The sequence below is a fragment of the Mustela lutreola genome, chromosome 7 (assembly GCF_030435805.1).
Source record: "Mustela lutreola isolate mMusLut2 chromosome 7, mMusLut2.pri, whole genome shotgun sequence".
Classification (NCBI taxonomy): Eukaryota; Metazoa; Chordata; class Mammalia; order Carnivora; family Mustelidae; genus Mustela; species Mustela lutreola.
In genome coordinates, this window is record NC_081296.1 from 85,826,340 (window position 1) to 85,853,825 (window position 27,486).

The window sequence follows — 27,486 nt, forward strand, 5'->3', positions numbered from 1 at the left end:
TAATAAATACACTTCCCCAAAGCTCTCTTTCTTGGCTAAGGGATCTAGATTGTGTTCCGGTCAGAGTTTGCCACTTCAATCTGCTAGACAGATTCCATGGCTTGACAGAAATGAATGTACTTTCTCCCCTTCAGATGAAAAACAGAAAACACATTATTTTATTATTTTAAATTAACAGTAACTATTCTTTTCTCTGTTCCCTTTTTCTGGCCTGAGGGAGTTCAATTTTGCTATTGATATTGCTTGAAAAGGCATTGAGTGGCAAGCAGTTCCTTGGGTTTAGTAAAGCTATTTATTGCATGCTTCAAAGAGTTATTTACCACATAAAGCTCTGGCTGATTAATTCAGTTAGCAGTGCACACTCTTCCCCTCCATTCCTCAATTCCAACCCGAAGTGAAAAAAGAGTCATATATCTGAAACACAAATCTGTCCAAAATTTAATATGAGCTGAGAACATGATGACACAATTTAAAAGAAAAAAATCAACAATGTCTTCACGAAGTTATATTTAAGAGAGTTTACCATTTTTATAATAAAAAAGTTAAATAAAGGGGAAGTGATCACTATTTTAGTAGTGTTTGTCATTGCATACTGTGCAATTATTTGCTCTGAAGTCCTTTTAGACGAAATGGTATTTGCAAGCCACAGAGATCTTCAGTACTTGCGTGCCATGAAATCAGATCTGTAAGTCTTCCTGATATGGAACAAGAGATTCTTTTTTAAACTCTTGCATTTTCATCTACTTCACATCATATAACTCACATTCTTAAAAAACGACTGAAGATTTTTCTTATTTCCATGTGGTTCCTGCTTTCTAAATTCTGTTGCTTGTTTTCTCCTTGGAGTTCTAAATGTTGCTTTAACATCTTTAGGTGTGATATAGATAGATTTAGAGTGATGTAGTTAGCAAGTCTCAAGCTGCAGCTTTTAAATACATTTGAAAACCTTCTTCTGAAGGAAAACAAGACACTCTTATGGGAAAGTTACACTTTATTTTGGAGGCATCTCTCGCAACTTTTCTTTCCAAAGATGTTGAATTTACTATGACTATTATTAACACATGTATGTAATTAATCCTCTGTTGCTCAAGCTTTTTCACGCACAGCTAATCAAGGCTAGTTTCCTCTTTGGACAGAAGAAATACCAAATTTTTTTAAAGAGGGACCAAGGTCTATTTTCCAAATCAAATTCAGCTGAATGTTTGAGAAAGTGCCCCTTTACATGGGTTTACACCATATGATGTGTTGATCCTCTTAGGCACAACTTGCCTCTCTGTGCTCTACCATGTAACTATCGTCCTGCATTCATCTCAGCCCTGCCCTTGTAACTTTTTTTTCAACTAATTATATCCATAGAAAGAGTTCAGTGTAAATATGGTTTTAGCAGTTTATCACAAGAAAAGTGGTTTCCATTTACTTTAAATTCAAGTTCTGTATATTCAATTACTGTTAGCAAGCACTCCACCTACTGGCTTACAAGATGCCAAGCAAGCCGACCAGAATCAGAAGCGAATCGACAGTAAAAGATATTTTCAACTCTGCTGATATGAAAAGGATTTCAACTTCCAGATTGTCAACCAGGATCAAGCATGACTCTGACTTGCTGCTCACCAGAGTTAGGACGATCCTTGGTATTGTCTAGACCAAATGACAACTTAATTGTGAAGAAGATTCTCCCAAACAGTGTGGTGTATGAGGGTAGGATGGCTCAATGAGAGGTGGATTTTTGTAAGTATGACAAAGACAGAATCCTATTCCAGAGCCTCTAAATGCCTTGTATGCAAAGTTAGAGCAAATATGCATGCACGCAAGCATAGATACGAGAAGTATTTCTTGTCTTAAAAAAAAATTATTGAGGAAAACAGGAGTTTTAAAATGAGTCAGGATTATCAACATTGCATATGGCTACTTCTCATCCACCCAGATGTCAATTTTTAAAATGTAATATTGCAGTGGCAAGAGTAAAATAAGTGCTTGAAAAACTCCTTTGATCATTGCCCCCATCTCCATGAACTTTTTAGCTTAATAGTCTTGGTAATGAATAATTATATGACAGAGAGAGATTAATTTTAGGCAATAACAGTGAAATCAAGAGAAATTGAACCAGCTCTGTTCCACAATGTCAACATAAGGTATAAATCATAGCTTTCTGCTACCCCACCCACTCACTCACCACTACCCATCTTGACATCTTTTTTTTTTTTAAGTACAGCTTACTATGTAATTGTTGCCACTGTGCCCATATTACAGTATGTTTGAATATGGCAATAAACAATATGGCAATTAATGGGAAATAATACAAGAGCAAATCAAGGCACACAAGCTAGATATAGAGGCAAAGCAGCAGGAACATTGAAAATAACCTTAATGGGCTGTTGATGTGGAAATGCTTTTCCTAACATTGTCTCAGGGTGCTACTGTGAGCAGAGCTAGAAAAAAAGAAATGCTAAAGGGAGACTGTCTAACTCTATGAAAGGTTTCTTGGGGTCAACTGTATTTTATCGCCAACTTTCCATCTCTCCCAGGATTAATGAAGAATCATCATATGCTTTCAATACCATGGGAAGGTCTCCTGACTCCAGAAACTCTCGTAGTTTGCAACTAAGCCAGGATACAATATGGCACTAAGTAATAGAACCTATTCTGGGTTGATGAATACTTGTGCACTGATACGGGAATAGCTTTATAACTGCTTTAGTAAGAGCCCAGTAAACTGCATCCCAGATGCATGAATTTCTCTTTTGGCTTTGCAAAGGAAGTGTTCACAGTTAAGGGGGGGGGGAATCAGTTCCATTAAGCATTTACCCTGCAAAACAGAGATTGAGGAATCTTAGCACATGACGACACAACAAAATTTACCTGACCCTTCCAAGCTAAGGAAAACAAGACAGAAGGTCCTCTCGTGAGGCTGTATCATATATATGTTCTGAGGCTGTGCTGCCCATATGTTCAATAGGACTGTTGAATCTCAAAGTTATAATAATTTGCAACGAGGTGCCAGAACCAATTATTAAATATCATATGATCCAACAGAGATGAAATAAAAATATACAGGGTCGATTTTACTGGCTTTGACTATTATAAGGCATTTAAAGTACTTTGAATTTACAGTGTAACTTGAGGGTTGTATTAACGACTTCCTTATGCTAGAATTTTGTTCCCAGCTGAATATCATAAGCTAAATGCAGATGGCATACTTTTCCAAGGACAAAGAGAGTCTTGGCCTTATCCTTTCTTTTTGATTTGTGTATCAACTCGAGAAAAGGAGATAGGCTATTATGATATCTTCCACTAATGTAAACCTTTATTCAAAAGCGCAAATGACAGCCAAAAGTACAATTCAAGTGAGAAAAAAGGTAGTTGTGGTAGTATCACAGAATGATACAATCTCAGCCAAATCACTGCCTATAGTGTAGGAAAAGGATCCTCTTAGTCTTCAATATAAACATTTATAATTTATTTACCCTGACATCTCTAAAACACAAATGAGTCAATGTTTTAAATACTGGTTCTGATCTCAAAGCCAAGGTCAGTTCTCTCTCCTTGATTGCTGAGGTTCTACCCTTAGAGAAATCAAAGGCATGCGGATTGGTGGTTTTACCTCCAGCAAAGCAAGACATGCAGAAGACCGAGGTGCCTCTTGGGTGCTTTCTGCTACCGATATTTCCAAAGTACCAGCAAGGGTTACAGTCAAGTGCTTGGAATCAAAAGAGGATTGCTCTAACTTAGTAACTTATTGCCAGAACAACACCATCTCTCCAGATGGATTTTTTTGAGAATCAAAGTTGAAAGGCAAGCTCCTGTCATTTTATGGGAAATAAAGTATTTATGACCTCTTCTGCAATCTCAGCATAGTGTGTCTGCAAAGTCCTCAGTGTGATCACTTTGGGAGATTAAACACTGTCTTCCCTCAGTCACTGGAGCACTGCTAGCACAGGACCATGTTTGTCTATGTATGTTTACAGCACCTGTCAGTCGATACATGCTAAACAAGAAGAGTAATGTAAAGTGATCCCCCTTTTGCTGAATTTTTAATGCAGTTCACCAGAAAGAAAAGCACAAACATTCTACTTTTCCAATGCTTGTCTTCCATGCCCTCTTCTAATATTCTCTGGGGAGAGGTGGGTTTCGATCTTAGTCAAAGCAAGTACCCATTTACTTCAGAATCTTCACTTTCTTTTCTTGGCTTCCTTCCTGTCTCCTAAAATGAAATTTATTTTATTTTAGCCACCTCCGAGCAGACTTGTGTGTATATATTTTCAGATAAATTGGATTGTCCATATGGATTTTTAAATCAGTTTTCGGATCAAGTTCAGAAATACGTAAACTGTTGTGTTGTTGGACCAGGCAGGAGTAGAACATATCACTCAGATGAAGAGCACACAATACTATAAAGTGATCTTTAAATGAGAAAACTGGAGTGTAAGTCAATTAAAGTGACCAATAATGGGAAAACAAGTGCCCATTCCAAGAGCAATTGTAAGACATTTAACCCAAGGAAAGTTGCATTATACATTTTTATTAAATTGAGGCTATATTCACACTTATTGTGGTTTGAAATGTGAACCAATATTTTCTATCTTTGGTTTCCTTTCCTTAAGATCTCTTAATGTGCATAAGATGTAATTCATAATATCATATGACTGTTTTAAGTTTGCAAGTTACTGTCTCCAAAGTTATAATTTAATTTAAATCAATAAATGCCCATTAAACTACTGTGCCCTCTCATAAAACCATATCTGACTTGAGATTAATGTAACAAGACCCTGGGATACCTAAAATCTTGATTCTTTGTATTTAACCTTCTTTACAACATAACACATCCAGTTTTAAAGAGCACTATCATTTAGCACAATATAAAGTACTAACTTTCAAAGATGCATTCAATCCTATATAAAAGCTCAGACCTGCTGTTTTTCTATAATCTTTGTAACAAGGGAAGGAGAAAAAGATTAAGGTCCTAGCAACAAAAACAAAAAATGAAAAACACTGCACAATTATGCCCACTCAAATCTTCCCTGAAAGACACGCAAAAACATTACTAACTCTTAAAATAGTTTGTGGTAAAACTGCAAAGTAATGGATCTTGGGCAGAGTTTGAAAAGAGAACTTCCTAAATCTAAAAGGCACAAAAGGATTGGTGAAAAAGATCTCCACAAGATTTCCAAATGGAGGTCTTCACAATGAGAGGAAAGGTAATGCCACATTCCAACAACAACAAAAGGAAAGGAAGAAAAGGAAAAGGAAAAGGAAAGAGAAGAGAAGAGTTAAAATAGAAGATAAACAACAGAAAATGTATTAAAACTCTTGGCTGAACAATTGCACGAATGTCATTGGGGAAATGTTAAACTCCAAAGTATCAGCTTGAAAACTGTAACATGTCTATATGTTAATTTCTAAAACTCTGATGGTATTCTAGTTTTGCTCTGGGCTACTCTGAAGGGTATGACTTCTTTTCATGCTCTCAGTTTCAGTTCTAGCAGGTAATCCCCCATGAATGAAAAAAAATTTGGAAATGTGGTAAGGGTTAGGATAAAACATAGAACGTAATTTAGTTTTGCCATTCATGCTATCCTATTTATTAATAATATTCAGTACTTAACCCCACAATAGAAACAGTGCCAAGCACTTTCAGTATACTATCTCATTAAATTCTCTCAATAATCTCGGAAGATATTTTTCTGCCCGTTTCCTATAGGAGATAGTTGAGACACAAGAAGGATAAATGAGTTGCTGCAGTGGAATGGCATAAAGATTCTCACACAAATATGTCTAATTCCCAAGTTCATGCTCAGAAATCTACTCTGATGCTTCTCATAACTTTCACCCCTTGAAAATTAACCATGTAATTTGAAATTGGAAACATCACATGCTGAATGCAGACACATGGTTTGCTTTCCAGAAATGGGAGTGAAGTCACAATAGGACAATTTGTAAGTTTTGAGGATAAAATGAATTAGTACCAGTACAGCATATAACACATAAATGCTATTCCAGAGTATTTGACATTATTACTGTTAGCAAAGCCTCATCAAATGATATGGGCTTCAATTTATAGAGCTCATGTAATGAAATGTAATGAAAATGAGCTCAAGAGAAAGATACAATGGCCAGGAAGGGGAGGAAAGTTGAATGATGCTACCCCCACGTCCTTTCATTTTATCTCCCACACTTTCATCCCTGAGCTCAAGAGGGCCGTGTGATCATGTGGTGTGATTCATCCTCGATAGGTTGATTGTGTTGGAAGACAGAAAACAATACCTCATTTTTACTTCCACAAATAGCACACTCACAGACAGAGATCTTGAAGCAAGTACCATCTTTTCAATAAAGCATTAAATTCAAGAACTACAGAAAACAAGGATTTGTGATTTGCTGAAGTTTCCTCTTCTTTTTTCCTTAAGCAGAGAATAGTTGGTCTCTGTTTTGGGGCTTTAATTAGCAATCAAAAAATTATCTAATTCTACTTCCCTCAGTCTGTGTCTCATCACTACCATCCAGAATGTGTGTATTTGTTTTAAATAAACCTAAGGCAAAAATGACTTAAGTTAAATTAAAATAATAGTAAAAATGACTATCTCACTTGGGTAAAGCAGAAACGAATAAGGCATTTTTGCATTTGGGTAAAAAGAATTGGGGTCCTAGGTTTAACCAGTGATACAGAAACACATAATTTTATACTAAATAATATTGAAAGAACTCTGATAAAGCAAAAAAGATGAGATGTTCCAACTAACTTAGTTCCAACTAACTTAAATTTGTAAACTTGTTGATCTGTTTTGACTATTCATAATCTCCTTAACATTCAACACTTGGTCAACAAAACTGAAACCACACTGGATTCTGCTCATTTTGGAGAAATAAGGGATCTGAATTTCTTTTGATTGTAGAATTGTTGTGGAAACTGGAATTTTGGTGTTCTTACTTCAAAAGTGGATTAGGCAAGTAGTTGTGAAAACATGAATTCTTTTTTTTTTTTTTCTTTTCTTGAACGTGAATTCTAAGGGATGGAATGTTTCCAGGCCATGGAGAATGAACTGGTGTGCCCTGCCTTGTAGCTGTTTTCACCCTTGGGATTACACATACTCTATTCAGCCATCAGAGTACAGAGGCACTGAAGTAGACACTGTTATACAAGAGGTCCTTGCAGATCTAAGTAACAAACTTAATTGATCCTGTATTTGACTAATAGCTCTCTGTAATTTAGGTAAACAGATAATTTCAACAGTGTTTAACTCACAGAAGGATTTTTGGGAAACAGAATTTGGATTTTGCAAATGAATATAATGATATTTTTGATGTTTCGGACATTTAGAAGAATGTTAGTGTAAGTGATAAATGTCCCTAATTGAACTGAGTATATATTTATGGCATGAAAGGTCTGACTTCGGAATTTCATGTCATAAATATATAAGAACATTTCTTAAAGAACATAAATAAATAAGAACATTTCTTCCTGTAGAAGATTAAATGAAGGCACATGCTATATCATTAAAATTACCAGAAAGTCCAAAATACCTAACATCTCTGGTGATAATTAACCATGTCAATGACGAATGATGTTAACCAAGAACTTAGTTTTTTAACAAACTTTAAACTAGATTGTCTTTTTTTCACAACTGGAGATACTACTAAAATTTTTTTCTCCAGTTCCCTTCCCATCACAAACAAACAACAAACAATCTGACTTTTGGATTGTGGTCTGTGTTGACCCTCCAGGGGTTTCATGTGACTTGATCAATGTAGGTTAGTAAGTAAGCAACACGGTTTTTTGGGAAGTGAGAATTTAGTTAATCATCAACACATTAAAAGATCTTTAGTGACCTTAAAACATGCAAAAAAATACTAACTATAGGGATAAATCAAATAGATATCGTTTGTTTAGAAGACAAATTATTTTGCTCTGTGTTAGTCTAGAAGAGATTGTATTATTTCTTAGACCTCTGTGAAATGAAGACACGAATAAGCATATGCAAACAATGTTCTTTGATTTACTAACAGTTGGACTCATCATCACATGGTTAAGAGTAAAAAATTCAACCAATTATTTCACATTTATATTTGTGTAAGTATATATCTATATCTTCAGATGTCTGAAACACATAGGAATAGTTTTAGCTGTTTGGCTCTTCTGTGTTGTCAGTGACCAATCAGACCAATATTAATCCAATCAATTGACAGTACTTACCTAAGAACTGCAAGGGCAAATAGAGTAGTAAAATGTGAATTTAAGAAATATCAAAGTAAGGGGCACATACATGTAAAATATCAAAGTAAGGGGTGGCTCAGTGGATTAAGCCGCTGCCTTCAGCTCAGGTCATGATCTCAGGGTCCTGGGATAGAGTCCCGCATCAGGCTCCCTGCTCAGCAGGGATGCTCAGCAGGGAGCTTGCTTCCCTCTCTCTCTCTCTGCCTCCCTCTCTGTCTACTGTGATCTCTCTCTGTCAAATAAATAAATAAAATCTTTTAAAAAAAAGAAATATCAAAGTAAAATAGTTATTAAAATTTAGACCGTATGTTTTTGCCATATTAAAACTCATTTGGTTTAAAACGTGTGTCCCATATTTCTAAAGAGGAAAACTTACGTCTTTTAAGGTGATACTGCATTATATAGATCTCTCGGTTGACTTCAAACTGACTAATTAATAAACTGTTTGACAATATGCATTAGAAAAAAAAGATTGAGTTAATATTTATTTCTTAAACACAAGTCTATATAGGCTCATTTATTATGAGAACATATATACATGTATGCATACACAGTGGTGCCTAGCTTAGGGTCTGGCACTTAGTTCATTCAATATATACTTGCTAAATTAATAAATGAAGTCATATAATGATATAACTAAATGTATACTTATTTCTGAAATGTGTAACCAATTTTTAACTAAAAGTTGTTTTATTAACCTTAACAATCTCACACATGGTTGAATTATTATAGTTCAATAGAATATAAAGTATAACTATGATTTATCATTTTTAATAATTAATTTATTGATAAAATATTATATGTACTTTCATCCAGAGAGGAAATGTAACATTTTATTTGTTAAAGAAGGGGCGGGCATACTCTTATTCCCTATTTCCTGACTCTAAAGCTACTATGATGCTCTAGCAGATCTAATTGCCTTACTGTTAATTTGGGTTACATAAAAGGTAATCAATATATTTTAATTCCAAAGACTGAGTTCCCTGAAAAAAATCAATAAAATATATCATTTTCAATGCCATTTAATTTACATGATTTGACTATCCAGCTATTCTACAGTTATGTTTTGTTTTTATTCAATGGGTTGAATGCTGTGTTTTGTTTCCAACAGATGTGACTTTGAGTGCACTGGAGAACATTTATGCAGTTGGCTTAGAATTTTAAATGAACATATCATCTAATGATTTGCCCAGTATAAGCAGTCACTTTAAAAAGTAGTATTGAAAGCAAGAAAAATTACTTAAAGGATCAGTTACATCTAAAACGATGAAATCAATAACAATATTTTCTGTGGGATTCTTTCTCTCTGATAAGCAAAATCTTTGCTTAAAAGCTGCATTAAAATTTAATCACAATCTGTGTGCTTTAGCAATTGATAATTTCTGGACAGCTGTCTCCTGCTTTGTTTAAGTTTTGTGTTCCTTCTGTTTAAGTTATACCTTTTAATAGCTGGATTAAGTACATTTTGTTTTAAAATATATTATTAGAATATGATCATATTTTATCATCCTCCAATAGTGGCTTGTGGTTTTGTATTCCTTCGCAACAATGTTGAACATTGAACACTGAACAAGGGTGAAGCCCTCATGGGTGGAAACTACTGGAAGCTTATATTAGACCTGCCAGTCTGTTTTGGCTTTAATTTTTTCTTTCTTTTCTGAGATCTATGTGAGTGTGAGTAGGTAACAATTGATGCCAATGATGTCAAAATAAGTGCTTTAGCTTTTGACTCTGACTGGAATCACCTCTAATTTATCTTTGTTTACTTGGTTCCTGTATTTTGTCTGCCACGTATGGAATAATTAAAATATGTGTTCAGGGATTTACTAGGTAATGCTAAAAGACATTTTCTTATATACTTTTAAAATTCCCTTTCAAATTAGCTCTAAGAATCAGCTCAGCTATAGCGATCGAATGTATATGTGTACTGACATCCTCCATATTTAAAGGGATAGATGATCACTTTTGAAGTATCAGTACTTCATCGTTTAGCACAGATTATGTAACAGCCAGTTCAGCAGTTATTGCTCTGGCAGAGTTCCCCTCTCTGTGTGCTTCAAAAGAAGAGAATAAAGAAAGATGATCTTTCAAAGTACTTCCTCTGATTACATCCCTACTCTCTAATCGCCTAACACAACTGCCTCAACTTAGAGTGATAATGTCACATTTATTAGAGGATGACTATTTAAAAGAATCAATATGTTCGATGTTGGGCTATGCATTAAGTTTTGAAGGCAAAATAGCAGACACAGTGGTCAGATTATAGTGCCCTGCGGTAAAATAGTTTTTATTATGTTATTTTAATGTACTCCACTAAATCAATAAGGTTAACTGCATTTGCCGGTATTAGGAGCAATAAAATTTGTACCTTTTCAATAGCATCATTTACGTGCTGGTATTTACTTTTATCTTTGCATCAGATGCTAATTAATTAAATACTTCTGCTGAAACTAATAAATAAGTAATAATTAGATAAACACATTGCAAAAACATAATTCAAAAGAAGCAGATTGAAGTGGCTAGGGAATATAAGTAGCCATATAGTATGTCAATTAAGAGAAAAACTGAAATATTCCAAATATGTCCACAATATGTCCAAATATGTCTGCAATATGTCCAAATATATGCACAATATTGCAAAATTTAAAATAGTGCATATTTTAACATATATAGAAAATGTAACATGGACCTTTAGGGTAGTTATCTGAAAATAAAAGATTATTGGTAATGTTGACTTGAAAGTATAATTTACATAAAATTTAATCTGTAAGTCAAAACATGTTCTTTAGATAACATAATTTTTGATATGTATAAATTATATAAGACAGGTAAATTATTCAACCATAAGTGGGTACCTGATTTCCTTGAATAAAATTGCTCCTTGGGGGCTGGGGGACATTGAAGGAAGTATGTCTTAAAATGCTATTGCTGGCCATGGGTACAATACGTCGAATTTTTAACAGTTATTGTATCACAAAGGAATTTACGAATGGAGTAAAGAAATTTAAGAAATTTAAAGATGTTCTGTTAGAAAGCTTACAGCAACTGAAAACTTGAGAGTATAATCTCCATAAATTACCAATGCTAGGGTTCTTTTCATCTTTATTTTCTCCTCATCATTTTTTTAGGGTTCTATATTCTGGTGTGTTATGTTTAAATGTTCAGGAACTAAAACTGCTTTTGCAAAATAACCCTAGAAAACCATAAAAACTGCAAATCCTTCCAGGGAATTAATCTGAAGTAAAATCATTTTAACAGGCTTTCTTATCCCCCAGTAATTTTCAGAAGCATTTTTTCTAAATCAAATTTTGACACTATCCTTTTTTTTCATACTCTGATGTGACTCCTCCTATTATTAAACTTTATGGTTTGAAAAGTCGTTCTTATTTTACTGCCTCCAACATACTAGGTTACTTTTTTAAAAAAAGGTGAACGTATTAGCATTACATAAAATGCTAAAGTGACAAAGAGTTAAACTAGGAATTTTAGATGAATACACTAGCAGTTTGCCATTCTGACAGCAAAAGCCAAGCTAGTGCTTTAAAAAAATGCAAGTTTGAAAAATGCAAATGGTGTTATCCAAATATGCAGCCATATGTCCATAATACACACATTTTTGGGGGAAAATTTGTAAAGATTTCTATCACAGTATTGTATCTCAAAATGGTGGAATTTTTTTTAATACATATAGTGTTCCCAAGATGATGGTAAGATATTGAAATTATCTTTGAAAATCTCCTATATATATTATATTGAAAAAATTCATTATTTTTAGATTTACATGGAAATTTGGCTCTATGTTTTAATATTCCATTTTGAGTAGGTATGCTACTTTTCTATAACATAGTCAGCAAAACTGTCCAAAGTATCCAGATTTTAGTCATATAATTTTCAATTCAGACAAGTTAAGTTGAAAACACAGTCTCTTCAAGTGATAAATTAACAGTCCTTGGAACTCAAGGTCTAAGAGCAAGGAAAAAATATAATTAGTTTGAGTAATGGTAAGCTGTGAAATTTGGATAACCTTTAAGCAACTTTGCTCTGTTGATCACAGCACCAATAACAATAGGAGAGTGGAAGCCAAATGCAAGTGGTAAAACCTCCAACAGGAAAATATCAATTAATCTTTTTCAATAGAGGTGAAGTATGGGTAATCCTCTCATTAAATAGTTTGAACCTTTTTCTAAGTAAACAAAGGAGGGATAATGAGTGATGTGGTCTGACTTGTTTACATGGAGAATCTTCAAGAGGCTTAGCATAACCTCTCAACACAGAGGTCTTCTTAGCCACTGGTCACTAATTACCCTCTTTTAAAGGTATTTGTGTAAGCAAAGAGATTATGTTTTCAGACTTACCATGAGAATCCCATGTAAGTGCCAATATTTTATATGTAAACCAATATATTAAGAAATGTCAAAAGTTATGGGATCCTCCCCCAAAAACACAAAAATTACTTCCCATATGTATTTGAATAAATGTTCATTTTCTCATAATTTTAATCAAAAGAGTAATTTTCCTTATAAGAAATACTTTGCATCTAAGTGCTAGAGATGGGGTATAACTACTGATTGAGCTATTCCATCACCTGTAGACCTCCAATCCCTGAAAATTCTAGGTTAGATGGGAGAAGAGAGGACTAGAATTAACATTTGTTATGTCATCTGCCCACTAATTTGTCCTGGATATTTAAGCAATTTGAGGGTAAATAAATGTATTTACATTTTCTAGTCCTCTTGCAAACCATGCAAGTGCCATGTAAACACCACTCGATACCTTCAAATTTCTGTATGATACAAGCATTAAGAGTCATCACCAATTGCTACAAATGTTTTTAATGTACCAGGTGTACATCTATAATGGACCTTCAAGAAGAGAAATTTACCATGATCTTTAACCAAGGCCCAGGTTTCTTACCTTGCTTATTCATAATGTAGGTATCTCAGTGATCTGAGTATGATGAAATGAGTATCAGTATCCTTAATGTCTGCAACAGCACCGGAACTAAATGACAGCCTGTGTAAGAAGTTAGAATTAACTAAATTCATCAGCACAAAAACCTGCAAAAAGAAGTGGTCAAAATTACAAATAAGGGCCAAAAGACTTGAATTCTTTAAATAATTCTAGCCCTAGGAAAATGATTTTCTTTTTTTTTTCTCTTTCTTTCTCTCTCTCTCTCTTTTTTTTTTTTTTTTTTTTTTTTTTGCTATCTGCTCTACAATAATTCACATTGACAGTACTATTTTGATTTTTTTCTGGATTCTATTCTGTGGATTAAAACATGAAAAGTGGAACGGTTTTACAGGAAAGAGTTTGCTACAAAAAGACATTTCCATTTTCACATCTATGATGTGTGATTTACTACTGTTTGCTTTACATCTGAAAACTTCGTTACTTATTTTGAAGTACAATTTTATTTTATTTTGTTTATTTGTAAAGATTTTATTTATGTATTTGAGACAGAGAGAAAAAGAGACTGAGAGCATGAGAGGGAGGAGGGTCAGAGGGAGAAGCAGAATCCCTCTTGAGCTTTGTCATTCGTTGTCCAGTGTTTTAGTAATATCTCATCTTAGAAACAATACTGAATTTTAGCATCAAAAATTTTTTCTTATTCCATTTGAGTGCTTTACAAGCCATATAAAGTATAAAAACCACTATATAAAATGTTTTAGATGTAGATATAGTTTTGTGATAATAAACAAGTTGCTCAATTACAGTTTTTTATGAATTAGAGGGATTTTATTAAAACACCTCTAAGAACCATTTTAGCTCTATCATCTATGAATATGATGTAGATGTTTACATGGAAGAACCATGATTTCACTTCACCATTACTTATTTTAATATATCCCAATAATTTCTTCATACTCTCGATGGAAATTTTGTGTTACTATAAAACTTTAGGAAAAAATAAATACACATATGTATATGTATATATTATATTTGTATGTTATGTATAATATATATACATACAAAATAGGGAAATACATATGAATAAAGATGTAAAATGCTCTGCGTTGATAATACAGTTGCTGGCGGGGGTGGGGGGGGGACAGAATTGCCTTTTAATAAAACACACACAGTAGATTTTTGCCCTTAGAACAATTTTTTTGTAGTGACACCAAAAGCTCAGTGTGTGGGGGAAACCTTAGTCAAAGTTTACTTTTGTTATGCTCTGTGTGGTTGATGAAATTCCACAGCATCTAAACACCAAAAAATCATACTTATTAAAATCACAAACAAAATATCCTTCCTGCCCTTATGCTTGTTTATTTTCCAAGTTTCTGTTTGTTAGAGATTGTCTATTATTGGAAAATTAATTTAGAGATGAATTTACACCTACACAGTTACCATTTAATTTCCAGATACTTGTGGAATAGCTCACTGTTGGTTAAATGAGAGGTGTGTTGGCCAATTAGCATACAGTTGAGTTTAGTTGATTTACATATTTCTGTATCTAATACTAGAAGCTATTTTCTTTTTTTTTTTTTTAAAGATTTTATTTATTTATTTGACAGAGAGAAATCACAAGTAGGCAGAGAGGCAGGCAGAGAGAGAGAGAGGAGGAAGCAGGCTCCCTGCTGAGCAGAGAGCCCGATGCGGGACTCGATCCCAGGACCCTGAGATCATGACCTGAGCCGAAGGCAGCGGCTTAACCACTGAGCCACCCAGGCGCCCCTAGAAGCTATTTTCTATGCCACTCAAAATACTACTTGGTTAGATCTTATTAGTTGTAGAGAGCGTTATAATTTTGAAATACTATCATGTAACAGAAATAAACCTTACTCTTAAATTATATTTTCTCTAGGTATTTGTGTTTCTTAAGCACTCACATAATCTCAAAGAATATAGGTAATTTCACCTGTTTTTTTAATATATAGTCCAGAATGATATATTATTCATATAAAACAGAGAAGGGGATGCCTGGGTGGCTCAGTTGCTTAAGCCTCTGCCTTTGGCTTAGGTTATGATCCCAGAGTCCTGGGATGGAGTCCAGCACTGGGCTCCTTGCTCAGCAGGGAGCCTGCTTCTCCCTCTGACTCCTGCTCCCTCTGCTTGTGCTTTCTCATTCTCTGACAAATAAATAAATAAAATCTTTTAAAAAAGAGAGAGAGAGAAGGTATTTGGTATATTTGTTACATGAATGAATGAAAAAAATATATGAGTTTTCATGCATACAGTTTTATCGTTGTTAGCAAGACCTGAGGACCAGGCAGGGCATTTTAATTTTTTTCCCATTTATAATGCAAAAGACAGCTTCACAATCTTCAGAAGAATGTTATGGTGTTGCCAAACCCATCCCCCACCCCGACATTCTTAAGCACAATATTTTTACCTTATCATCATACCATGTAATATAAAACCAAAAATTATATGACTATTCTTGTTACTTAAACTCTTATTTCTCAGAATAAAAAAATATATTTTATCTATAATTTATTAATAGGTCTGTTCTTTTTAGAAAAAAAAAATTAGTTTTACTTTGGGACAGACAACATGTGTTCCAAAATATGGTAAGAGTATGTCAAAATAGCAGAAAGTTGTTCACTGATCCGAATAAAATTATTATGATTGCTTACCATCATCTCCATGCACATACCCACAGACCATAGTTTGGCCTCAACATCAGCCAACCTCCATCGCCAGTAAGGCAGGGAGGCTGTCATAATGCCATAAAGAGAAGATGGAGGGTTGGTCTGTGCACAGAAATAATATCAATAATTACCTCTAGAATATCAGTAGAAGCAGAGCACCAATTCTGTCCCTGATTTTCCATAATCAATCTCATACCTTCTTTTTTTTTTTTAAAGATTTTATTTATTTATATGAGACAGAGACAGTGAGAGAGAACATGAGAGGGGAGAAGGTCAGAGGGAGAGGCAGACTCCCCATGTTGCTGGGAGCCCGATGCGAGACTCGATCCCGGGACTCCAGGACCGTGACCTGAGCTGAAGGCAGTTGCTCAACCAACTGAGCCACCCAGGCGCCCCAATCTCATACCTTCTTGAAAAAAACTCAGTCTTTAGACATGCTAATCACCTTAGCTTCATTATGTAGAGAAGGGAGACCCTGACAACTCTGGGATATAACCCATTTAGGAAAAGCCTCTCTTCTATGATCCTCACTCCTCTGCCTTTTTTACAGTGAAGAGAGAAGACATTCATGTTTTTTCAGCCCCTGTTCTCCTTGCTTTGAGTGAGGAGGAATGAAACACTTTAAGCAGCAAAGAGAAAGAAAAGTCACAAATGAATCACTAAGTGGAATAAAATCTATGCTTTAATCAAAACTTTGTGTGACTCATCGATACTTTTTTCTCCTTCACAATATACCATGGTGAAGTCACTGTCTTAGTCACTCAATCAAGGGAGACTTGAATTTGAGTTTATTTCTAAAAATGAAGTCATAAAATTTCCCTGAGTGAAAAATGATGAACTATATTAACTCAGTTTGCATACATCCCAAATAAGGCAGGGAAGAAACTTGATTTGTAACTGTTGATGTCACTAGAATTCAAAGAAGTGTAAAATTCCCAAGCTTGTTTTCTATTCAAATTGGATGAAAGAAAGTACTTTCTTCACTCTGTAGATTTCCAAACTTAAAAAAAAAAAAACATCTTCAAACATAGTAGCTAATTCCTAGGATCTAACTCAATAGGGCTATGATATGGCAAAAGCAATTAAAAATGTGGTAAATGGAATGCATTAGTATTTATAAAATTCATATCCCCCCAAAAAGCCTATTAATACATATTAATTTATCCAAGTCTTTGTAAACAGCAAGAATTTTTAAATTTGTTATCCAACACCATAGAATCCCCACTGATTTCTTTTAATTTAGGTTAGAAACTACAAACCTCAGTATTATGAAAAAAATGTTAAGAAAATGTTAAGATTATACACACACACACACACACACACACAATATCTTGTAAGAGCTCAGAACAAAAATTAGCAGGTTTCTCCATGGACAGATTTTATTAAGATTCAAAAAAAGGCTTTAGAAAGACCAATTGAACTATGGTCAGAATAAATTGAGAATTTGTCATTAAGTCAAATAAAATACTCTCCTTCATATATCATTTTGACTTAGATCATGTAATGGTATCCCCCATGAAACTGTGGAGGAACTAAGGTATTTATAATAAGAAATAAATACCTTGAAATACTATCATGTAACAGAAATAAACCTTACTCTTAAATTATATTTTCTCTAGGTATTTGTGTTTCTTAAGCACTCACATAATCTCAAAGAATATAGGTAATTTCACCTGTTTTTTTAATATATAGTCCAGAATGGACTCTCTAAAATTATGCAAAACAACCCCAATTTCTTTGGCATTATAGGTAAAATAGGTACAATAAATGCATAGAAAATATCATTGTGTTATTTTCTGAATTTAGGTTTACAGATATTACTGAATAGGTAGTGTTGGTATATTTGGCTAACAATATATAAGTATTATTTTTATGTGTAATGAATTTTGACATTTTGAGAGGTTAAAACCCTAAGGGTTGTTTGTAATAGGCCATACTGTTTGATACAGTTTGGTCAAATGGATTATCCAGAGTAGTTCTCTACTGCTTAATTCAGCAGGGAAACTTGCAGCATGGAATCAAAGACTCTTGTGGTTTAGAAGTTCATTCTGAAATGTCCATTGCTACTTTTAGGAAGTTCAATGAATGCGACTTTGGGAACTTAATCTCCATAAAGAAAGACCATCTCTTCAAAGTCCAGAACTGCCATCATTTTGACCTTTGTCACACAGCAGAAAATGAAGAGTAGCACGATGTTCTTTCTCACTCTCTTCCCTCTCCATGTTTCTAAGTTCTTGACCCCTCCATCTTCTTCTATACAAGAGAAATGACCTTATTTTATCCCTGTAATCCCCCCAATAAAGGCACTGAACCCAACTTCTTGGGGTTAATTATCTGATCCTCTCTGACCATCTTCCTACTCAGCCTTTTGTGCTGTTAGAATTTCCCTCTGCTTGTTTTGTTGATTGCCCATTAGGCGGGACCCTAGCTGAGTAAACACCAGACCAGCAAAAAGATCTATATGTACTTTTTTCCAGAGTGAAATATCCTTTATTTCAATCTCAGCCTAAAATGAGATTTACCCACCCCCCTAACAAAGGAGGAGATTCTGCTCAAAAGCTGAGCCAAATGATTTTCAAGAGAGATATATTACTCACTAGGTTCTCAATTAACTACCTAGATTGTTAGAAACATTTCTTTTGGCATTTGAGTCAGTGATGTTTAGTATTTTCTTTTAAAAGTTCACAGGTAAATAACTCTTTTAGTCAATGCAATTCAGAGAAAGAGGAAAAGGATGAAATTTCGGAGCAAAAAACAAAACTGCATCCTTCTTTAGGTTATCACATTCCACAAACCCATTTCCATAAAGCAAGACTTTTACTCCATAGCACAGAAAAGCCTGGAATGGTAACTCAGATATTTATGTGTGGTTTACCCAAAAGGGCTTTTATATAAGAACTTTTTAAAAAATTAAATAGTTAGGAGGTGCCAAACCGACCTTTTGAGATAAGCACTGGCTATTATACGTAAGTGATGACTCACTAGAATCTACACCTGAAACTAATGTTATGCTGCATATTAACTCACTGAAATTTAAATAAAAACTTGAATTTTTTTTTTAATTTTTTATTTTTTATAAACATATATTTTTATCCCCAGGATTTTTTTTTAAAGAGATGCCAAATCTTGTATTTTGAAAAACAGATATATTTTAAAAATAGGGGTTTGTTTTACCTCACTGATGTTGATTTCAGTAGAATTTCCTTAAAGGCCGAGGGCATTTAAATACTCGTCAACACCACAAAGTCTTCTATCCAATTCTCAGTCCTAGAAAAAGTGAAAGAAATAGATTAAGACTTAATAGTTGTTAAACTAGGTAAGTCTGACAACTTCTAGGTGATAGAGTTTAGATTTACTCAGTGTAAAAATTCAGAGTTGATATTTAGTTTTGTAGTTTTGTCCTCACTCTGTGTGTAGTATTCACTCCTCTGGTTCTAAACAACCATGCCTGCAGTCTTTCTCTTTCCCACCACAGAATTATCAGCAACCAATGAAAGGGTCAGATTGCACAGAACTGTAAGGGAAAGTCACCAGACTTAGTTACTGACAATTTTCTCCAGGGTACAAAACGGTGGGACTTTCAGCTTTGGGGGCTAGTCCAGGAACAAAATCATAATAACAATAACAATAATCATAATCATAATAACAATACCATAACAATAATAACACCATTAACATAATAATCTAAGGAGTATATTTCTGATATACCATGTATAAACACTTCTTGAGAAAATGTAACCTTAAACAAAATATTCTTACAGGGAGGTATATGGAAACCCAGATTGGTGGTATTCTGAAACAAAATTGACAACCTTTGTGACTTTTCAGTGTGACAAATTCCAGACATGGAATGTGAACTTAAGGAAACAGGTGTCAATTTTGATAAAATTCAAGCTCATAAGTAAATATCAACTACTTTCTCTTATACTTGGTGTTTATGGGAAACTATGAACTCTTTAATGTTCTTCTTAGTTTATTCTAAGAGCAATGGAGGAAGGTCTCTAGAGTAATGAAGGAAGATGGGAAACCAATCCTGAGAAAACAGTATCTTTAGGAAGATTTTAGCATTTGTAGGTCAAAGGGAAATTCTATATTTCAGTGAGTCAGGCAAATATTTTTCCTCACATATTTGATATCAGGTTATATCTTTGGGAAATCCCATTTTTTAATGTCAATCTTTATTATCCAAAGGAAAAGGAGACATAGAAAATAGATGAAGAAACATATTTTTAATCTAATGAATCACATCCTAAAAAATGACAAGCAAGCACAGCAGAGGCATAATAAAGATTTCCTATAGTTAAAATTACTAGTTATTTGCATAACCCAACATCCGTCTGTTAAAACAATATGTACCCACATATTTTTTGTTTCAAAAAAGAACAGTAGGCAAAATAGCCGTAGAGTTAAAATTCATGGATTTGAGAAAAAATTATATATGATGAGGTTTATTTATGCTGAATAAATCCCAAATTTACTTTTGTTTTATTCAAAGTTTGGATATAGAACTGCTTCCTAGTTTTATGCCAACTTTTGAATAAATGAGTCATAAGAGGTAAAGCTATTGGTTGATAACAGAAAGTATAATAACAGTACTCACATTTTGACATTTCTATTGTACCTTTCACCTTGAGAAAATCCAAGGCAATTAACCTGAAAGTCATTTCTATATTTTAGGGATTTGCAAGCTCCTCCAGTTATCTTCTAAGTTATCTAAAAGTATAAGTAGAGCATCCACAGTCCTGTCGACCTGTCAACCTACCTTACTGACATTTGCTAACAAAAGACCTCCAAGGCCTTGGTAAATGTACCTGACCCTTTAAATGGGTCATAAACCAGAAGGGAAGCTGACTTTTTGTGACAATATTCATGGGCCTTGCGGGCATTATGCTAAGTAAAATAAGCAGACAGAGAAAGACAAATACTTTATGTTCTCATTTTCATGTGGAATCTAACAAAGCCAATCTCACAGAAACAGAGTAGAATGATGGTTGCCAGGGTGTGGGGGAAATGGGGAGACGTTGCTCAAGGGATACACATTTCCAGCCATAAAATGAGTAAGTTCTGGGATCTAATGTACAGCATGGTGACTATAATCAACAAAGCTGTATTATATACTTGAAAGTTGTTGAGTCGGTCTTAAAAGGTATCACCACATATTCATTTAAAAATGGTAATTGTGGAGTGCCTGGGTGGCTCAGTCATTAAACATCAGCCTTCGGTTCAGGTCATGATTCCAGGACCCTGGGATCTATCCTGCATCTATCGGGCTCCCTGCTGGGCAGGAAGCCTGCTTCTCCCTCCCCTGCTTCCCCTGCTTGTGTTCTCCCTCTAGCTGTCTCTCTCTGTCAAATAAATAAAATCTTTTTAAAAAATGATAATTGTGTGAGGCCATGGATGTGTTAATCAACCTTATTGTGGTAAACACTTTGCAATATATATGTATATCAAATCATTATATTATATGCCTTAAGCTTACATGTGTTATATGCCAAAAAATATCCTAATAAAGCTGGAAAAAATACAGATATAAATGATGGTAGTTTAAAAAAAGGATGCCCAGTTGGTCATAAAAGCTAACATCATTGTTTACCCAGGAATGAACCATACACATTCACTGACTTTATACTGTAGGGCCAGGCATACCCAGACATTAAGCAGTTTATTTGTCAAATAGAATATTAGTAGAGGTTTTAAGCATCCTTCCATGTTATAGAATTCAAATTCTTACTAAGTACAAGACACATGTGATTTCTGTTGTATCAGTCCTCTGTCTTAATAGCCCCAGTACAGGGGCGCCTGTGTGGCTCAGTGGGTTAAGCCACTGCCTTCGGCTCAGGTCATGATCTCAGGGTCCTGGGATCGAGTCCTGCATTGGGCTCTCTGCTCAGCAGGGAGCCTGCTTCCCTCTCTCTCTCTCTCTCTGCCTGCCTCTCTACTTGTGATCTCTCTCTGTCAAATAAATAAATAAAATATTAAAAAAAAATAGCCCCAGTACATATGAAATTCTAATGATCAGGTGATCTTCTGCTCTCTTCTATACCTTTTAATCAGTAAACTCTCATTTTTGTATTGCAAAAAAACATAAAATGTAGGCTCTTGCTTTCTAAGCTTTTACAGCTGGTAAATTTAAAATATACAAACATAATATTAAAAGTACTATGTTAGAATATAGTATCACAGAGCAGTGGGAACACAAAGGAAGGGAGTAGCAAGTCTACCTGGGGATAAGAGTCGCAAAAGGCCTCATGCACATTAAAAAGACACAGATAAAATGTTAAGGAAAAACAACAACAAAAAATCAAATTATAAAATTACATTTTTATAGTATTAGTTTAGTTAAGTAAAGAAAAAATAGAAAAAATAAAGAAGTCAATATATTAAATATGGTACCTTTGCATACTGGAATGATGGGTGATTCTTTTTTTCATTTACATGTAATACTTTTACGCTCGGGGGAAAAGAACTCAAAACACCAACAAAATTTGTGGCATCAGAATAAAACACATTGAGTCTACTTGAGGGAGAAGAGAATTTTTTTCATAATTGCCTTACTCTTAATTAACTAGGTACAGTTAAGGGTCTTTTTAAAAGGATAAGAGATAAAGAATACTAAACAGATCTACCCAGGAGACAAACTTACCAATTCTACTATACTATAGTCAGATAACATTCATGGTGTCACCATTGAGTGTATATCAGCTTCTAAAGTATAGCATTCAAGCATGTGAAAGAGTATTTGTTTTAACACACTCTTTATGGAATGAACATGAAAGACTTTTCTGAGTTGGCATAAAAAAAAAAAAAGAAAAAGAAAAAAGAAAAAGAAAAAAGAAAAAAAAGCAGCAGCAGCCTCCCACAGCTGGCTCCTCTATTTTTGGCTTCTCCTATCCCTGTTTTCATGGCAGCTGAGAAATATTAATGTGAGAAAAGTATCTTTTATTTTAGTCTTTAGAAAAGAACTCAACAGAAAACCCTGCATCTTTAGTTATAGAGGGTAAGAGTTCCAGGATCATACTGTGGAACTACATTCCTGGAACCACCTGCACGAAAGAAAATGTTACATAAAATAATAGTTTCGACTTACATATGACTTCCCCAAGCGTATGCTGTTTACATGTAATGCTAAAAAAAAAAAAAAAAAAAAAAAATTCACTGAAAGGTAATATGTCTCCCAGGAATAGTTATATAAAATAGGTGTGTAATCAATTTCATACATAGAAAAGGCAAAGTGGAAAAAAATCCTTTAATCCACTACCAAACAACAGAAACAAATGTTTGCCAGATCCATTTGAAAATAGGAGAAACACTCAGCTTTATGAGAGACTTTTTCCTGACCCTTCCTATTAATTAGACCTACCTATAAAATTAAATGCTTCAAAACATTAATCTTGAAAAAGTACCAATCACATTTGATCCAGCAAATTAGCTAAAAAATAAATAAATAAAATAAAATGCAGAATTGTAGTCAAAGCTCCAAACCACATTTTGAAAGAGTAATGACATCTTACTTCAGTTTTATTGACTCAATCAGATCATATGGTGAGTCATTTCCAGACATATCGATAAACTCATTGATTCCTCTCATTCTTGTAGTCACTGGACTATAGAAAAAAGGATCAGTAGCCATTTGACCTTCATTGTGTATTAAACAAACACCAGATGGCAAGGATTCATTCAGGAAATCCATTCTTTCTTTTTCATAGTCATGTTCACACTGCTGCTTCCCACTGAGCCTTTCTCTCTGCTTGTCATGGTGCCAAAGCTGCCTGCATAGCACCTTTCATGCATCACAGCTTTCAAATCTTGTCCCATTAGTTTCATTTTGTTTCCATCATAAATAATCTCCCACTTTCTCATACACTCTTTCATTATCTAATAATGGGCTAGGTCATTATACAAAGGAGCCAAGTATTAAAGGGTTAGTGAGTACAGTTTGTCCACTTGGTTTCTGGCCAGTGTATGAACTATTTATTAAACAGATAAATTTATGCCCCTAAAAAAAGAGAGAGAGAATGACAGAGAGACCTAGAGGATGCAAACATCTCCATCTTGCTAACATATTTCAGGAGCACAAGATATAAAAAAGTGAGGACACTGGAATCTCAAATTGTAAATTTAAAAACACTATACCATGAGTGTAACCTAATTCTACCTAATTATTTCAAGAAACGCACAAAAGCAAATACCCTACCCTCTGTAAAATTCCATCACAATTCCTCTCCTTGGCCATTCCCTAGACTCATTTGGACACCAGCCAGCCATCTAGAAGTGTTGAAATGCTGGTAAGCATTTACAAGCCAAGTGACTCCATTCTAAGAGTGTTATCCTATGACGAAATTTCACAGAGTCCAAGAAGGGAGATTTGTCTTTTTGGAGAATGTTGTAAAGAGACAAAGTAAGAAAGCTGGACGTTAGGTAAGATTTATTACCAACACTACAAAGTTTAGTACAAACAAGGAGCATTTCTTGGGCTTCAGCAGAGAGGTTCTTCAGTGTTCACAGGAAGTTAAATATTGAGCAAATAAAGTATTTAACAGTTAGAATCAGATTGTTCCATTATTTAAGGAAACGTTAAGAAATTTAGAATGCAGTGTGTAGGATGCTATAAATATAAATATACCAGCATTGAGTTAAATCATCCCAACCTATTATTCCCACAGGCAGGCCAATTATCAGGGGATAATTGGACTGATAATGAGCATTCTGACTGGTCGAGAGGTCCCTCTTGGGGTACGGCACCCCTCAGCTTTATAAGGCTGTCCTCTGTGCCAAGAATGTCCTAAGTTATAAATGGGGACATTTAAAAGAATGTAGTATCTTTGAGAAAATTCAGTTTACATTGATTGAAACAAGGTGTTGAATGCTAAATATTTTTTAACAAAGCAGCAAGGATACAAGCTATTTAAGAAAACACAGCAGAGGTAACGCAATTATTTTGTTTGTTTTTTCATAAAAATTCCCATTATATGAAATAATTTCAACTATATTTAGAAAAATGGAAAAGAAAAAAGACCCACTCATGATCGCATCTTCCTAACATAGCTGATTTAATACTTTCAGGGTTTGAAATACATACTTAATGCAAAGTCAGTTGTATCATTTGTGTAAGCAATTATTCTATTATTTACTGTTATATGTTGATAATAAACTCATAATAAGCCTTGTTTACGCCAACATACTTAACTATTTTCTACCTAGACAACTCTTTCCTGCCCTCTTCCACAAGATAATGGCTATTTTTTCTTTGACTTCAGCTTAATTTTCACTTATTTGGGAGCAGTTTTTCTCTGAATTCCCAAGCTGAGTTTGTATGTACTCTCTTACAGATTGCCTCTTGCTAGCCCTTAACATTGAATGTGATTATTTGATTCAAGTCCCTCTCTTCCAATAAACAGTGATGTCCATGAGGGAAAGTGATTCTTCTTGTGCTTAGCATCCTATCTCAGAGTAGCACCTTGCACATAATAAGTGCTCAATAAATAATTATTGCATGGATGACTAAATGAATGAATTTAAGCATTTTCTGCATAGTTCCAGATGGTGAGATCTGAACAAAGTGGTGTATATATTGATCTATGAGTAAGAATACACATAGTTAATGACAGCCTCTGCTCTGTTAATTCCATCACCTTAGCACTCTACACTTTATGTCATTAACCCATTAGCCCTGTGTAAGAAGAAAATAACAGAACTGTGAATGACTATACAGGAAGGGGGTGGGGAAACAAATGGAGAAAAAGAAACTGCTTAAACTCTTAGTAAGAGCTGCCAATAATTATTTACCTTCTACTTTGTTTCCTTTTGAATGGCTGAAATATTTCTTCATAGTTTTCCGGATGGCTCTGTTTCCACATACAGTCCCTTATCTCGGAAAGATTAATAAACCTGAAAAATAACTTAAAAGCACTTCATCTTATTCTGTTTGATTCCACTGAGTCAAACTATAGAATAATACATAACCAACCATTTCCAGTCTGGAGGATTATATTACAAATCTTGCCCCAAGTATCCCTTCATGTATTTTTAAACTTGTATCAATTTCCTGCCAGCATTCTTTTTTTAAAATTGCGTTATGTTAGTCACCATACAGGACACCATTAGTTTTTGATGTAGTGTTCCATGATTCATTGTTTGCGTGTAATACCCAGAGCTCCATGCAATCCTTGCCCTCCATAATACCCATCACTGGACTCACCCATCCCCCCCCTTCTAAAATCCTCATGAGGTGAGTTTTGTGTTTTGGTTTTGTCTCAACTGCTAATACCACTCTGAAGTCCCTTCTTAAGAAAAGAACAATTTCTTATTGTCCTTCATTCTATAAATTGTAAACCCAGTGTAAATCAACATGAAAATAAATTATGTTTTACCTCTATATTTTATAGTTTAGTGGAAATAAATGATTAAAATTCTGAAAAATTATTCTTATATTTCCAGAATATTTCATTAGAGAATTCAGCCATACCAATTCATTTTTTAAAAATTAGGCACTTTTTTAGAGCAATTTTTTGTTCACAGCAAAATTGAACAAAAGTACAGAGAGTTCCCATATACTTCCCTAATCCCACAAGTATATAATCTCCCTCACTATTGACACCCCACAGCACAGTGCAACATTTGCTACCTACATTTGATGAACCTACCTTGACACATTATCACCCAAAGTTCATAGTTTACATTAGACCTGCCTCATGGTGGTGTATATTTTATGAGTTTTGGCAAACATATAATTAAATGTATCCACCATTGTAGTATCACATAGAATAGTCTCATTGCCCTAAATATCCTTCATGCTTTGCTTATTTATCTCTTTCTTCTCTCCACTTCCTGGCAACGGCTGATCTTTTTACTGTCTCCCTGTTTTGCCTTTTCCAGAATGACATATAGTTAGAATTATACAGCATGCAGCCTTTTCAGACTGGCTTTTTTTTTTTTTTTAACTTAGGAAAATGCATATACATTTTCCCCATGTCTTTTAGTGGCTTGACAGTTCATTTCTTTTTAGCACTGATATGATATTCCATTCTCTGAATGTACCACAGTTTACTTACCCATTCTTCTACTGAAGGACATCTTGGTTATTTCCAGGTTTCAGGAATTATGAATAAAACTGCTATAAGCACCCAAGCGCAGGTTTTAATGTGGATATGTTTTCATTAGTATGAGTAAATACCAAGAAGTACAGCTGCTGGGTGATATAGTAATAGCATCTTTAGTAAGAAATTGTCAAACTAACAAAGTGGTTGTAACATACTATATTCACACCAGCAATAAGAGAATTCCAGTTATTCTACCTACTTGCTAGTCTTCAGTATGTCTGGCATCTAGGATTTTGGTGATTCTAATAGGTATGTAGTAGTAGCTCATTGTTTTAATTTACAATTACCTTAAGACATATAATGTTGAACATCTTTTCATATACTTACTTGCTTTCTGTATATCTTCTTTAATCAAAGTTTTCAAGCCTCATGTCCATGTTTAAATCAGGTTATTTTTTTCTTGCTTAGTTTTAAGAGCTTTTTGTATATTACGGATGACAGTCTATTATCAGATGTTTCTCTTGTAAACATTTTCTCCCAGTCTTCAGCTTGTCTTGCTTGTCTTCTCATTCTTTTGACATTGTCTTTTGCACAGCAGAGGTTTTTTTAATTTGAATTAAAATTAAATTCAGCAGATCAATTTTTT

At 34.3% G+C, this 27,486-nt stretch overlaps 1 long non-coding RNA gene across 2 annotated transcripts; it reads right to left on the reverse strand.

Moving 5' to 3' along the window:
- Positions 1-3,378: 3,378 nt before the first annotated feature.
- LOC131835339 (uncharacterized) lies at positions 3,379-26,963 on the reverse strand. 2 transcript variants are annotated; one of them, XR_009355136.1, is made up of 4 exons: positions 25,588-26,963; positions 18,976-19,068; positions 13,124-13,222; positions 3,379-4,201 (listed from the first exon to the last, which is right to left on the reverse strand). It is a non-coding gene; the product is annotated as an uncharacterized LOC131835339 (long non-coding RNA). The 2 variants fall into 2 exon arrangements; XR_009355137.1 differs by having other exon boundaries at positions 13,124-13,266.
- Between the last annotated feature and the right edge of the window lie 523 nt (positions 26,964-27,486).